The 15,725-nt window shown below is 48.7% G+C and overlaps 1 protein-coding gene across 1 annotated transcript in view; it reads left to right on the top strand.

Annotated features, from left to right (window-relative positions):
- Positions 1–15,725, top strand: part of LOC119391978 (probable ATP-dependent DNA helicase HFM1) — a 395,854-nt gene that overhangs the window by 36,961 nt on the left and 343,168 nt on the right. The window lies entirely within an intron of this gene.

Genomic DNA, 15,725 nt, shown 5'->3' with positions numbered 1-15,725 from the left:
GAACCTGTAGACAACCTTCGCGATGGTGAGGTATAGGCCGTCGAGGCTGGTAGGCCTGGATGCTGCTACGTGAACCAACATCAGTGGATGGTGTTTGTCGTATTCGTAGACTACCTGGGCGTATGTGGCCTACGTAGCCTAGTCTACAAAGCGGCTGTCAATCAATCTGGCATCATCCTCGGTCAGCATGAGGCCATCGCCCAGCCTCGTAAGAAATGAAGAGGACACTGCGTCGTTCCGGTGGACGAAGTGCACTTTACGGTGCGGTTATGTGGGATATTATATGTAAGTTTCGTTAATGTATTCCTCCGGGATCGAGCAAAGCTTCAATATAGCTTGCTGAATCATAGGAATACAAACGTGTTCATTAGACTGCTATAAAACGGAGCCAGCACTGGAACTACAGACGTTAATCTGATATGACGCCTGTATTGTAGAAGTACACATCGTAGGAGTATCGTGCAGTGTTTATTGCTTTCTTGTAAAATTAGATAGCCAGCACCACAAGCACAATGGACGTTGCACCGATTTTACGCGTGCGTAGGCTGTTTTTCCAAACCAGTTTATAGACCTGGCGTGGCTCACTGGTAGAATACCTGATTGCCACGCAGAATGCTCGGTTTCGATTCCTGCCGAGATCCTAATTTTCATTCTTTCCATTCGTTGAGTCAACGCTGCCGATGTTGGTTTTCCTTAACTCTCTAGCATTTAAATTACCAATGTCTGTTTACGCCGTTCCTAGGTAGATATAAACTGTCAATCACCTGTGGCGCATACCCGTACACCGCGGCCCGTATAGTAAACGGGTATGTGCCACACGTGTCTAGTGGAAAGGGTTTGACGACGTACGCGACAGGATTTTAACGTTACTCATGTCATGACCTGGCAGTCATATTCGTCAAATCCTCTTACCCTCCCAGGCAAATTGGTCTACACCATGTTAATGAGGCGATTATGAGAGCACCCAGACGTAGGCGGCTAGATAGATAGATAGATAGATAGATAGATACGTAGATAGAAACGCTCAAAGTGCCAGAGGTTCGCTAAGAAATGCTTCGCATTTAAAATGTGAAATTTCTGTATAGCCCACACTAGTGCCAAACACTCACGCTCTATGGTGGAGTAATTTCTCTCCCGAGGCAAGAGCTGGCGGCTGGCATACGATACCGGATGCAAGACATCACCATGCTCCTGCATTAATATCGCGCCGATACAAGTATCGGAAGCGTCCGTGCGAAGCACAAACACCCGTTCCGGATCAGGGGCCTTCACAATTGGTCCCGAAGCCAGTGCCTTGTTTAATGTTTCAAACGCCGCTTCTCGGTGAGAATTCCAGCAAATCTTGTTTTTTTCCATTTTTCTTGTCAACTCGGTTAGAGGCTGGGCCTTCTCTGCATAACGGGGTATCAGATCTCGGTAGTATCCCGTCAGTCCAAGAAATGATCGGAGCTGCTTTTTTGTCTCGGGTCTCGGTGCTTTGGGAATCTTGTCAACCGTACCTTCAACGGCCTGGATGTTTCCTCCTCCTAAACGATAACCCAAGAATACGACGGACGTCATGGCGATCTCGCATTTTTGGGGCTTGATGGTCAATCCTGCTTCTCTCACCTTGTGCAAGAATTGCTTCAAAGTCTTTACGTGTTCTTCCACGTCATTGTGGCGATGAGCACGTCGTCTATGTAATGGACGACATTTGAGAGGTCTTGAAGCAGGGTTCTCATCAACCTTGTGAACACCGCAGACGCGGTCTTTATGCCAAACGGCATGTAGATAAACTGGTAGTGTCCAGTTTGAGTTGAAAAGGCTGTTATGGATCTTGACGTGTATTCTAGTGGGACTTGCCAATACCCTTTAGTCAGATCAAATTTGGAGAAGTATTTGTTCGTGCCGACCTCCGCAAACATTATATCCATTCTCGGTATCGGTTCCGCATCTGACACCAACACATCATTAATTCGACGGAAGTCGATGCATGTTCGATACGTGTTGTCAGGCTTCTTGATAATAACCAACGGAGAGTTGTAGGGGGACTGAGACCGCTCAATTACCCCTAATTTCATCATCTCTCGAACCTCCTTTTCCACCACTTCTTTCATTGCCAATGGTAATGGGTATTGAGGTGTAGCAATTGGTTCGGAAGTCGTCAAGCGAAGTTGGCATTCCAAGAGGTTGGTCTTTCCAGGAACCTCCGAAAACACGTCTTGGTATTCAGTCAAAATTTGACGGATCTCAACTTTTTTTTCCACCTCCAATCCCTCACCGATCGGAATTGCCTTCACACTTGCCCTTATGTCATTTATACATACAGAAAGGGGTGTATCTGTCTCGTCCTCTTCCATCACGACGAAGGAGGCTGTTTGTGGAGTTAGCTGCGTTGGGCGGTCCTCATAACGTTTTAACATATTTATGTGGAACAATTTAGTTTCTCGTCCCAAGTCCAGCCAGTAATCATGATTCCCAGTGACGCGAAAAGGTCCCTTCCATTGCACGAGCAACTTATTCGTCGTAGTAGGCAGTAAAATGAGAGCACGGTCGCCCACTCCGAGCTGACGATTTCTGCTCCTTCGATCATAATAGGTCTTCTGGGTCTTTCTCGCCCGCATAAGGTTCTCGTGGGCCACTTTTAACGTCTTCTCTAGACGATCCCGAGGTCTAGGACGTATCCATATGTGGTTTTAACCTCCTCACCGATGTGTTCTCCAGTCCACACTTCCTTGAGCAGACTGAGGGGTCCTCTGACGTACCGCCCGTAGATGAGTTCGAATGGGGAGAACCCCATACTGGTCTGCAGCACTTCACGGTAGGCAAATAACAGTGGTGCAAGCAGTCGATCCCAGGATTTTGGTTCCTCTTGGCAGAGCTTCCGCAACATCTGTTTTAAGGTTCCGTTAAAACGTTCGACCAGGCCGTTGCACATAAAGTGATATGGTGTAGAGCTCAGGTGCTTTACGGCCAATAAATCATTCACCTCTCGCATCAAGTCGGAAGTAAAGCAGGATGCCTGATCGCATAGGATTTCACGTGGAAATCCGACTCTTGAGAACATTTCTACCAGTCCCTCCGCCACGGTCGCTGAATCGATTGCTGGCCACGCTACCGCATCAGGATACCGCGTGGCGAAATCTACCATGGTCAGGATGTATCGATGTCCACTTCTCGTAATTGGTTTCAAGGGCCCAATGATATCCACGGCTACTCGTTCGAAAGGAGTGTCGATTAGAGGCATTTGACCCAAAGGCGCCTTGCCCACTTTGCTCTTTGGGTAAGTCCTTTGGCAGATATCGCAGGACCGCACGTACCTCTTCACTTCCTCCTGGCCAGTGGAAGGACCCCAGCACTCGGTCGATTGTCCTCTTGATACGTTGATGCCCGGCCATCAAGCTTTCGTGGGCCAACTTGAGTATGTGGCTTCTGAGTAAGCGCGGAACCACGACCTGCTGTATTGTCTTGCCTGACGATAGCCGGTAACGACGATATAGAATTCCCTTCTCCATGACAAACGAATATTGTGTCGATCCTCTCCCGTAAAAGATTTGGCCAACCTTGTTCTTACAAGACTCCAGGGTCTTATCTTTCGCTTGTGCATCCTTGAGATCTCGCTGGTTTACTTCCCAGGCCTTTAACTTGGTGGAGCCCGAATCCGGTGATGAGCTTGCGCTCTTGATTCCCCCGAGTAACAGGCTCCTGCCGACATCTTCCTTCTTTTCGTCTAGTTCACTCGCTACTTTATTCGGCTTCACCTTCCTCATGGTCCCTCTTTCCTTCCATCCATTTTCCGGGTCCAGGGGATCACGAGCTCCTGGGACATTCCCAATGATAACGTTACAGGGGGGACGTCATGCACATCACAGTTGCCATGCCGCAAAAGTAGGGCGAAACTATTTCTACCTTTGCTTCTGGGACAGTTATTTTTCTGCCATCGGCTAGGAACACCGTCGTAGTGGATCCCGTAAGTGCTTCATCTGGCACAAGGGAACGTCGCACTACTGTTGTGTTGCTCCCCGTGTCCCGTAAAACAGCTACAGTTTTGCCAAACAAAAGGCCTTGCAAAACTGGCATCCGGCATTTCGTGCTTTTCCGTTCCGTATTTACTGCCCCGGTAATGTTATCTTCTTGTCTGTCGCCTGCGGCCTTACCGCTGTCTCCCAAGTTTTCTTCAGACCACAAACATGAAGTCTTCTTCTGCGTGGCGGGTTTCCTCGTGCACATTTGAATATCGTGCCCAGTTTTTCGACAATATCCGCAATACGGTTGCTTCGACCGTGTCCGACAGTCCGCCGCTTTGTGACCTGTTTTGTGACATACGAAACATTGTGGTGTCGGCCTCGGAGTTGAGCTCCCACTTTTCGAGGCCAGGCTGCTCTATGTTTTCTCCTGAAAAACGAGCAAGTTCGACTGCCGTTGGGCCTTTAAAAAATTATCGGCCGCCTCAGCCAACTCTTCAAGTTTGCGGCAGTTCCTTTCCCGCAGGAATAGTGCCAATCGTTCATGACATTTGCTAACGAACTGCTCGGCCACTATGAGGTCACGAACGGATGAATATTCTTTTTCCGTTTTAGACACCTCTACCCAACGGTCAAAAAAACTCATGAGCCTCGTGGCGTACTGTTTGCCTGTTTCCCCATCTTGAGGCTTACTGTGGCGAAACTTCTCTCGGTACCCTTCTGCGGTAAACCGAAACCGTTGTAGCAGGGCTAGCTTCGCTTTGTCATAGTCGAGTGCCTCTTCGGGAGACAAACGACCGAACACCTTCAGAGCTTCGTCGCTCAAGAACAAACTCAAGGCTGTAGCCCACTTATCCTTAGGCCATTCTTGACCCGTAGCCACGTTCTCGAACCTTTTCAAGTAGGCGTCGAGGTCATCCCGGTTCTCGTCAAAGCCCGGTATGAAGTTATGCGGATTTACTTTCGATGGCCCTTGGGCTGGTCGACCTATGTCCGCCACGGCCGATTCTCGGGTGTTTTCGGTTGCCGCCAATTGAAGACGCAACTGAAGCGTCCTTTGAGATTGCTCTTCAAGCTGTCGTTGCATCTCCATTTGTTCCTTCTTGGCCTCTCGCTCTGCAGCCCTTTCGTCACGCGCTTCGCGTTCCTCGACCCATGCCTTCAACTCTGCGCCTTCTAAACCTATGCGTAACGCCAAGGCGGTAAACTCTGCCGTACTCATCTTTCAAAATAGCTTTGACTCACGATGTTTACAAACGGACTCGTCCTGTCGCTGCGGACGCCAATGTTAGGTTGTGGTTTTAGGTTACGCACAACGTGCAGGTTCTTTCTTTATTTGGAATGTCCGAGACGGCACCTCAAGACACTCCCCAAAAGGACGAGACCGCTCGCAAACCACATTTAATAACAACACTAAAACCAGAACACACACTAACAAAGACAGAATAACTACAGGAATAACCGGCTATACGACTGAGGCCACATCATTAGGAATGCATAAGCTACGTGCTTAGTTCGTCACCACTCAGTCCCTAACCTACAGTTAGTCGCGGGGAGAATTGATGACACGACGCCGATCTCACCAAGGTCTGTGGTGAAGATGCCACGGAGCTGATGCAGTTGCCGTTGCCGTCGAAGCTGAGCCGCTCGATGGCCCGCTGTATCGGCGGCCGCGTTGATGAGGGGACGATGTCGACCCGCTGGCTCCAAGAAGGGGTTCAGGCCGGACAGCCTCGTTCGAGCTCGAGCCCGAAGCCCGACTGCTCAAACCTATCCACGGGCACAGGAACGTAGGACCAGGAGCAGCACACGAGCGACGCCCCGCGAAGCACAGCAGCTGGTGGCCATGGTTACCCTCAGGTCACCGGTCGAGAGGGTTAGAGCCTTGGCTCGGGTCCGAAACCCGACGGCCGAAACGCGTGACCCGTCTTCCTCGCTGCCTCCCAGCTACTGCCTCTTCCTCTTCGCTTTCCTCTCTCTCCGCGTGCTTCCGAACAATCGCTGTGGCTCTCTTTCATTGGCATTTCACTTTTTTATTCTTTTGGCTCTTCTAGGCCCGTGCAAGTTCCTTTTTTCGTCGTCTTCGATATTGCTTCCATGGCGCGCACTTCAAGTTCCGCGCACTTCACCAGGCGCGCACTTTGAACTCCGCGCACTTCACCACACTCCTATACTTGCGCATTTCGACGAATACGCCGATACGCAAATCCACAGTGACGGAAGCAGTGTAGGACTCGGCGCCGTCCTTGTGCAGAAGACCGACGGACTGGAAAGGGTAATCAGTTATGCTAACCGGTGCCTATCCAAAGCAGAAGGTAACTATTCTACAACGGAAAAGGAGTGTCTTGCTATCATCTGGGCTACGTCTAAGTTTCGCCCCTACCTGTACGGCAGGCCCTTGAAAGTTGTGAGCGACCACCGCGCCTTGTGTTGGCTAGCCAACTAGAAGGACCCTTCAGGTCGCCTCGTACGGTGGAGCCTAAGGCTTCAAGAATTCGACGTTACCGTCATTTACAAGTCCGGAAAAAAACACTCCGACGCCGACTGCCTATCTCGTGCCCCCTCGCCGCACCGCCGCAGGACGACCACGATGATGACTGCTTCTTGGGAACCATAAGTGCCGACGACTTCGCTGAACGACAGCAAGCCGACCCGGAGCTCTAGGGCCTTGTGGAATACCTCAAGGGCAGGACCGCCGTTGTTCCGGCAGTATTCAGGCGGGGATTGGCGTCATTTTTCTTGAAAAACGACGTCCTCGTCAAGAAGAACTTCTCTCCGGCCCGGGCCAACTACCTTATCGTTGTACCCTCGGCACTGCGACCATATGTTCTGCAGGACCTGCACGACGACCCGACGGCTGGCCACCTCGGCTTTTCTCGCACGCTCGCGAGGATACATGAAAAATACTACTGGCCACGCCTTCCTGCCGACGTCGCCCACTACGTTAACACTTGCCGAGATTGCCAGCGACGGAAGACACCGCCGACTAGGCCAGCGGGACGTCTGCAGCCAATAGCACCACCTCACCGGCCGTTCCAGCAAATCGAGATGGACCTACTGGGGCCGTTCCCGACGTCGACTTCCGGCAACAAGTGGATCGTCGTAGCAACTGACTACCTCACCCGCTACGCCGAGACAAAGGCTTTGCCCAAGGCCAGTGTTGCCGAGGTAGCCAAGTTCTTCGTGGATAACACTGTCTTGCGTCATGGCGCCCCAGAGGTCCTCATCACAGACAGAGGTACCGCCTTTACTGCGGGCCTAACTCAGGCGATCTTCAAATACAGCGAGACGAGCTACCGCCAGACCGCCCTTTGCCCAAGGCCAGTGCCGCCAAGGTAGCCAAGTTCTTCGTGGATAACACTGTCTTGCGTCATGGCGCCCCAGAGGTCCTCATCACAGACAGAGGTACTGCCTTTACTGCGGACCTAACTCAGGCGATCTTCAAATACAGCGAGACGAGCTACCGCCGGACCGCCGCGTACCGCCCGCAGACCAACGACCTGACCGTGCGTCTAAATAAGACCATCGCCGACATGCTGGCCATGTACGTCGACGTTGAGTACGAGACGTGGGACGCCGTCCTTCCGTACTTGACCTTCGCTTACAACACGGCCGTTCAATAAATGACGCAGATGACGCCGTACAAGTTGGTCTACGGAAGGAGCCCGGCGACGACGCTCGACGCTATGCGACCCAACGTCACCGACCAAGAAAAGCTCGACGCCGCCGCTTACTTACAGCGCGCCGAAGAAGCACGACAGCTCGCCGGCCTACGAATCAAGAACCAGCAGACGACCGACAGCCGCCGCTACAACCTTCGACGACGCCACATGGAATACCAACCCGGTGACCTTGTATGGGTATGGACGCCAGTACGCCGACGGGGACTTAGTGAGAAACTTCTTCGACGATACTTTGGACCGTACAGGGTACTTCGACGGATCGGCGCACTCGACTACGAGGTTGTCCCTGACAGCATTACGAACTCTCAGCGGCACCGTGCGCGACCTGAAGTCGTCCATGTCGTGCGCCTCAAGCCATATTACGCGCGTTAGTGAAGCTGAGGACTGTACTTTTGCTTTATTATTGTACTTTCTTGCTTTATTGTTGTTATTTATTGTTGCATGCACTAGCCCTGTGTTCTGATTTAAGAATCGGGACGATGCTTTTTCAGAGGGGAGCAGTGCCACGTGCGTTTCTTATTATCACTTTTGCTGTATTCGTTTTTCGCCCACAGACACTGTCAGCAACGCTCAGCGCAAACCGCGCCTCATTGTTCGAGATGCTTCGTGATTATTGTTGATTTTTGTTAAGATTGCGCGCAAGACACGAACACATGAGCGTATTCTAGATTTTGCGCGACAAGCAGCGATAACGCTGGAATATTTGACGGCACATGTATAAATGCCAACGCGCTTCACTGCTTGTCAGTTGATCGACGGTGGACGCTCTGTTCGCCGCTATCAGTGTATCGCTTTTCAGTTTCCCGGCCACAAGTTCGGCCAAATAAAGAGTTTCATTTCGGACGTGCTGCCTGCTGCCTTTGTGGATGCCACGACCACGTGACAATATGTAAAGCGAACTGCTCTTTTCTGAATCATTTCTAATTCATCAATATTCGTTTTAGTATATGGGTCCTAGGTAGCGGCAGCATAGTCTAACTTGGGCAGAATAACATATTTATACGCAAGGAGACGCACAGTGGGGGTGGATAGTTTCAATGCGCTGCGAAGGAAAAATAGTTTACGTTGTGCGTGAGCTATGACTTGGTCGATGTGTTTATTCCACCGGAGATCACTCGTTATCAAAAGTCCTAAGTATTTGTATTCGGTTACCTCGGTAAGATAATTGTTGTTGTAGGCTCCGTAATCATAAGTTAGAGGCATTTTCTTGTGAGTAATTTTCGTTGCTACTGTTTTTTAAAGATTAAGACACATTTGCCGACTCTCGCACCATGACACAACCTTCTCAAAAGCTTGATTTAGAAGAAGTTGGTCAGTCGGGGTTTTAATCTAGCGGTACAGAATGCAGTCATCGGCGTAAAGTTTAATTTTTACCGGGATGTCATCAACTATGTCATTTATAAAAATAAGGAAGAAAAGTGGTCCAAGGACCGAACCCTGCGGGACACTAGATGACACGGAAACTCTGCTTGAACAATGTTGGTTACAAGAAACAATTTGTTGCCGAGCAGTTATATATGATAAATTCCAGGATAATATTTTAGGGTTTTGAATACTGAATTTAATTTATAGAGCAGTTTATTAGGTATGAGAAACCTTGTCGAAGGCTTTACGAAAGTCTAGAAAGATAGCGTCAGCTTGATTGCCGTTGTTAATAGATACTGCTAAATCATGTATAGTTTCTACTAATTGAGTTTGTGTAGAAAAGCCCCTGCGAAAAGCATGTAGTCAGTTTTGTTCCTTGAGAAATTCCGAAATGTGTTTGTGTATTATATGTTCCATTAGTTTGCAAGACGTTGAGATTAATTATATGGGACGGTAATTTTTAACGGAGGATTTGCTCCCACTTTTGTGTAGTGGTATAATCTTGGCTATTTTCCAATCTTTAGGAGCCTCGCCCTCCTCTAATGATTTCGAAAACAATACGTGAAGGTACTTTGCCGTCCACTCCGCATACCGCTTTCAGAATTCATATGGTATGTCGTCAGGACCGCAGAATTTCTTTATGTCTATTTTTAAGAGGAAGTTGAGTATTCCCTGTTCGCTAATGACGATGTCTGGAATTGGCGGAAGTGAAAGACTGAAGTCAGGCAGTACCTTGCTGTCTTTGGTGAAAACAGATTGAAAATGTGTGTTGAACGAGTTTGCGATCTTGGAGCTGTCGCGAGTAATAGAGCCATCAATTTCAAAAGCCGTGGAAGAACGTGATGAAGGCGAAATCAATCTCCAGAGTTTTTCTGGGGACGTCGAGATGAAGTGCGGTAGTTGTACACTGTGATTGTTTTACTTATCCTTCGAAACTTCACCCAGTAGTTTAACGGTTAAAAGAGATATTTCTTTTCTTTCAGATTCTGTTGGAGATCGCTTCTTCTTTAATCTTTTAAGCTTTCTTTTGAGGTGTAGGGTAGGCCGAGTAATCCAGGGGTTTTTATTTTTTTGGTTTCTTGGCAATGCCTGGCACAAAACGGTCCATGCATTCCATAATAATACTTTTTAAGCGGTCCCAGAGATTGTTTACGCTAGCATCACCGCTTGCAAACGTGTCAAAATAAAAAGAGAACATATGTAATGTAGAAACATAGTCTGCCCTGGAAAAGTTTGGAAAATGACGAATTGTTCGTTGTGCGTTAATAGATACACCGGTGAGTGTTAGTAATACCATTTCATGATCGGAGATGCCAGGATGAATTTCGCATGTAACACGAGATGTAGGAAAGCCACGAATGAAAAACAAGTCAAGTATAGATTTACTTTGGCCTTGTATTCTAGTGAAGTCATCAACAATTTGTAAAATCGAAAGCAAATACCAAGTCCGTAATTGCTTCACCTACTTTGTCATTTTGCTTCTTGACAGTCAACAAGTTCCAATCAATGTTTGGTGCGTTAAAGTCACCGGCTAAAATAACTCGATCTTTTTGTTTTACGTGAATGGTCATATATCTTTGTAATTCAACCAGATCAATGTGTTCCGAAGAGGGTGGTCTGTAAAAAACGCCGATAACATACTTAGCGTTTCTGTGATAGATTTTGCAGAAGAGAGCTTCAACGTTAGGTACATCAGGCATTCTAATAATGTTCAAGAAAATTTTGAAGAGGATACCAACTCCTCCTCCTCCTGCTCCGCGATCCTTCCTGAACACATTGAAACCAGCTGGTACAAATTCGGTATCGAAGATCGAATCATTTAGCCAAGTTTCGGTTAATAGAAGAATACTGGGATCATGGACAAGTATAATACCTTCCCGCTCAGTACTTTTGTTTATTATACTTCTGCAGTTCATGGTTAAAATTCGCATGGATGGGCAAGGGCGCGATTCTGGTCATATGCTAGGTGCTTATTTATTTGACAGCCTTGTTTTCTTTCGTCATTCCATGTGTAAAGAGTACCATCGACACAAAGTTTGTCATGAACGAGCTTAACTTTAGCACCCCTTCCTCTGTCTTCCGTAACACTTTCCCAGAGACATTTTCGCACCTCACGCACATGCTTCGAGAAATCCTAAGCAAGAGAGAGGGGTGTGCCTTTTAGTTTACAGGATTCTCTAAGAGTGATTTCCTTTTCACGATAATTCAATAATTTTAGGATTACAGGGCGAGTTTTTTCACCTTTAAAGCCGAGCCTATGAATTCTTTCTATAGCGGGAATTGGTGCTTGCAGTTTTTCCAAGAAGATACCTTATACAACTTTCCTTCCCAGCTCTTCAGCAGATTCTACCAAGGTCTCATCTAAGCCATAAATTATTAAGTTATTTCCACGATTTCTATTCTCCAGGTCATCTATTTTTTCAATGGCTGAGGCTAATGCAGCACCCTGATGTGAAATAACTTTTCCATGTCATTTACTTGAGTTGTTAATTTCTTGAGACTTGAAAGCTTACGAGAACGGATAACTGGGCTAGTTTGTGGGAACTCATGTTAAGGCAGGTAGCGCAAAGAGACACGGACACAAGTCCTGTACACTTATTCTTCGCTTGTGTCCGTGTCTCTTTGCGCTACCTGCCTTAACTTGAAAGCTGCTGTTCTATCCCATTGATCCTTTCAGTTAGGGTAGTAATCTTGCTCTCTAATTTCTTTTGATTGGCTTCAATATTTTCTACGGTAGCACTAATTTTATTTTGGCCGTCTAATAGCTGCCTCAGCAGATCTTTTTCAGATGGACCGGGATTAGACTCGGTATCACCACATACCAACAAGTTTGTGACAACAGAAGAAAGGCACACAAAATATGTTTAAAGAAATGTGGGCAGGGCAGCAGCAATAAGAACCGGTCATCACTGCGGTAGGAGTAAGCTGATGAGTAATCACCAACCTGTATTATAAAGCAGAAAGGGTTGCTGAGCATTCCGTCCGGTTTGCTGCTGCCTGGCTCACTGGTGAACAACGGTGGAGTGAAGCTTTTTCTAAGGGCTTGAGTGTCCACGTGACATGACGCCGCTGAAGGTCGATGCCAGGAAGGCGGCGTGACAGAGGGTAGTGTTACCGCGTCGTCGATGCATAGATCAGCACGTGTCGCGCACTCTGGTTCCTCGGCGCGTGCCCATTCCCTGCTTGTCACCGTACCTGAAGCATGGTCAATCGGACAGCACTGCCATCCGAGAAAGACAGATGCAACCTGTATTATAAAGCAGAAAGGGTTGCTGAGCATTCCATCCGGTTTGCTGCTGCCTGGCCCACTTTTTGTTTCTTTTATGATGATTTTTTCTTTCTTCTAGAATGTGACCCGGCAGTTTTTAATCAGAAAGCAGAAAACGTTCTTTCTGTTGCTAGGAGTGGCTTGAAGCCCTTACTAATTACCCATGAACTTCCTAGCAAAAATAGCGTTTGTTTCCTAGATATGAGGCTCTTCTTTGAAGGAATCCACGTATGCTGGGGTTATGAGCCCCGCGCCAATAAACCTGTTCTGCCGTTCAGGTCGGCCCACTTGAAATTAGTCAAGAGAGCTGTCGCGAACCTCTGCATGAAAAATTCTTTGGTGAAGTCTTGCCCCCACCAAATGGACCAGTGCTTAAACCAGCAGATGACACGGCTTTTAGAAGCAGGTTATTCGAAGCTCTTAATCGTGTCGGTAGTGGAAAAGCTGATGAATCTCAGGGCGTCTAGCACGTGCGACCTTCCCGCTTCCCGAGAGCATGGACAAGAAAGGAAGAAGCTCGCGGTGATTCCGTATGTCCACCAGGTTTCGCACAACATTAAAAAGATCGCCCAAAGAGCATATGTTAAAGTACTGTTTTCCGCTTCACAGAAACTTGCCCAGGTGTGCAAGATGACAAACGGAAATCGTAAAGATAAGAAAACGTGCACTAAGAACCCTAAAACGATATATGTGAAATGAAATGAAGGCCTCGTCTGAAATTCCTTCAACATGCAGCAGTTCTTACGTAGGACAAACGGGTAGCTGTATAAACGACCGGATTCTTGAGCACGCCAACAACGTAAAAAAAAACAAAACGGGCGGATGGCTTGCAATTAATTGCAATAATTGTGGCTGTTTTCCGGAGTTTCACAAGTGCAACATAATCGCAAATAGCAACAACGAAATTTCGCGTCTCATTATCGAGGCTCACAAGATCTCGGGCTTAAAAGAAAAATGCGTCAGCCAAGCGTCCGTCTCACTTTCTCACATGGAAATCGCCTATCTGTGTGGCACAACACGTGTATATTGAGTGGACCGTGTTGTTGGTATGCGCTTGCTGTCATGCGCATTGGGTTTTGCCAGGTATATAAGGTCACTTCGCTCTGCTAATAAAATTTGTTGACAGTGTGCGCTCCGTGTTTGTCTTTTTGTGTTCCCTGTCTACGTCTTTCACGTGCAACAGTTTACGAGGAAGAGCGACGATGACACCCTTGCAAGAATTGTCTGCTGCGGCTATATAAGCGCGCATTTCATATCGCTACGATCCCAGATTTAATGCAGTGACGGCTTGTACCATTGAGCAGTGGTTTCGTCTGGCTTGCTCGCAATCACAATGTTGCGTTCCGCATGTATGCGAAAGAAGAGCTTGTCGGCTGTTGCTCCTGGTAGCCCAGCAACCATGCTGATGGCGCGTGCCACCAGGTGATGTGCCCATTCACTGAGTGGAAGACCTCCTTGTGGTCGGAAGACCACATTTAAGTCATCCACAGATAGGGGGGTGGCCGTGGGGTCACTTGATATTTACCAGGCACGGGCGCGGAATTTGTTGTGGTCTTTGGCTTGCGTCGGCGGCTAGCCGTGAACCAGGAACCATCGTCAGGGTCCACTGGATATTCGTTGGAGTGTGCAGCATCAATGGATGCCGAGTCGATGGTAGGAACTGGAGAAGTCATGTCGAAGTAGTAGAAATCAAGGGCACACCGAAATTCAATGCGGCGCGATTGGCGTTCACACGAACGCGGCCAGGCTCCGAAAGTTGCGGCGGCGTTGGCGTGGCGTCACGGAGACGCCGCTGTCTCGGCCGTGCTCGATCACCGAGTAGAGGTTCGGCAGGGCGCCTTCACGTTTGAAAAACTTGAAATAGTCGTAGCGATCAAAGTCCTCACCGGATAAAGTCCCAAGTAGGTACAGTTCATGCGGGCCATTCTCTACGTTGGTTTCGTTAATTTGAAACAGCGCAGGGCCAAGAATGGGAGGTGCATTGCGTGAGACGCTATAGCGTCTCCGGCAGATGCAAAACCTCCGAGCAGCACGTCTGCTCTCGGTAAACGCTTGATGGGATCTCTGTCAGCCGATATTCACGGAGCTATCGAAACGCGTCCGCTCTCGTCGGCAGCTCAGCTGCGTTTCCCGACCGGCAGTTGGCAGGTCATGCAATTCATGGAGAACAGCCGTGCGTACGTGTTTTGGAATAGCAAGCAGCAGGGCTGGTCCGTCTGGTTGCAGCAGTATAATGCGCCATCATGTGAACGAGCAACGGGACCGGTAGGAAGATCATTCGAGGCATTCGATGATAGCACGCAAGGACGCATCACAGCGTTGATCGTCGGCGCTATAGGTCAGTTGGGAAACGGAGAAGACGCAAGACGGTGTCAGGAATGATGCTCGATTTATCGACCGGATACCGAGATAAGCAGTCTGCGTCCTGATGTAGGCATCTTGAGTTGTACGTCAGAGCCCAGCGACCAAGCCGGCCAGTAGGATCCTTTAGTGACGAAAGCCGACAGAGCGCATGATGGCCTGTGATTACAGAGAAATGCGTACCATACAAATATGGGCGGAACTTGGAGACTGCCCAGACAACATCAAGGTATTCACGCTCCGTAATTAAATAATTGCGCTCTGCAGGTGTAAGGACGCGGCTAGCGTAGGCGACAACGTGGTCGTATCCGTGTTGGCGTTGGGCTTCGACGGCTATGATCTCGTGACTACTAGCGTCGGTTCGAACCTCGGTGCGGACGGGTCACAGTGGGCCAATACAGGTGGCGCCGTCCGAATTGTGATGAACTGAGAAAACGGGGCAGACTGAGTGGAACCCCACATAAAAGGCACGTCTTTCTCGAGAAGGTCAGTGAGTGGTCGAACGATTCCTGCGAAATCTTTCCCAAACCGTCTGATGTAGAAAGTCCCACAAAACTCTGGACGTTTTTGACTGACTGGGCGCAGGAAAACTCGTGACTGTACAGATTTTCTCCGGGCCCGGCTGCACATCTGAAGCACCGACGAGGTGGCCCAACGCCGTAACCTGCCGGTGGCCGAAGTGACACTTCGATGAGTTCAAATGGAGGCCAGCCTTGCGGAAGACGTCAGGGATAGCTAAAAGGTGCTCAAGCTGGGTCCCAAATGTAGGTGAAAATGCAGGGACGTCGTGTAGGTAACAAATGCATGTTGACCATTTCAACCCTTGTAGCAGAGAGTCCATCATACGCTCGTACGTGGCTGGTGCGTAGCATAGACCTAGAGGCATGACCTTGAATTGGTCCAGGCTATCACGAGTGACCCCGAACGCAGTCTTTTCTTGGTCTTTCTCATCCACAGCAATGTGCCAATGACCAGAGCGAAGGTCTATTGATGAAAAGTATCGCGCGCCTTGGAGGCAATCAAGTGCGTCATCAATTAGGGTTAAGGGTAACCGCCCTTTGTCGTAATTCAATTTAGATGCCGGTAATCACCGCATAAGCGCCA

Source organism: Rhipicephalus sanguineus, chromosome 4 (assembly GCF_013339695.2).
Source record: "Rhipicephalus sanguineus isolate Rsan-2018 chromosome 4, BIME_Rsan_1.4, whole genome shotgun sequence".
NCBI classification, from domain to species: Eukaryota; Metazoa; Arthropoda; class Arachnida; order Ixodida; family Ixodidae; genus Rhipicephalus; species Rhipicephalus sanguineus.
Note: the sequence above shows the minus strand (reverse complement) of the source record. Positions and strands in the feature narration are given on the sequence as shown.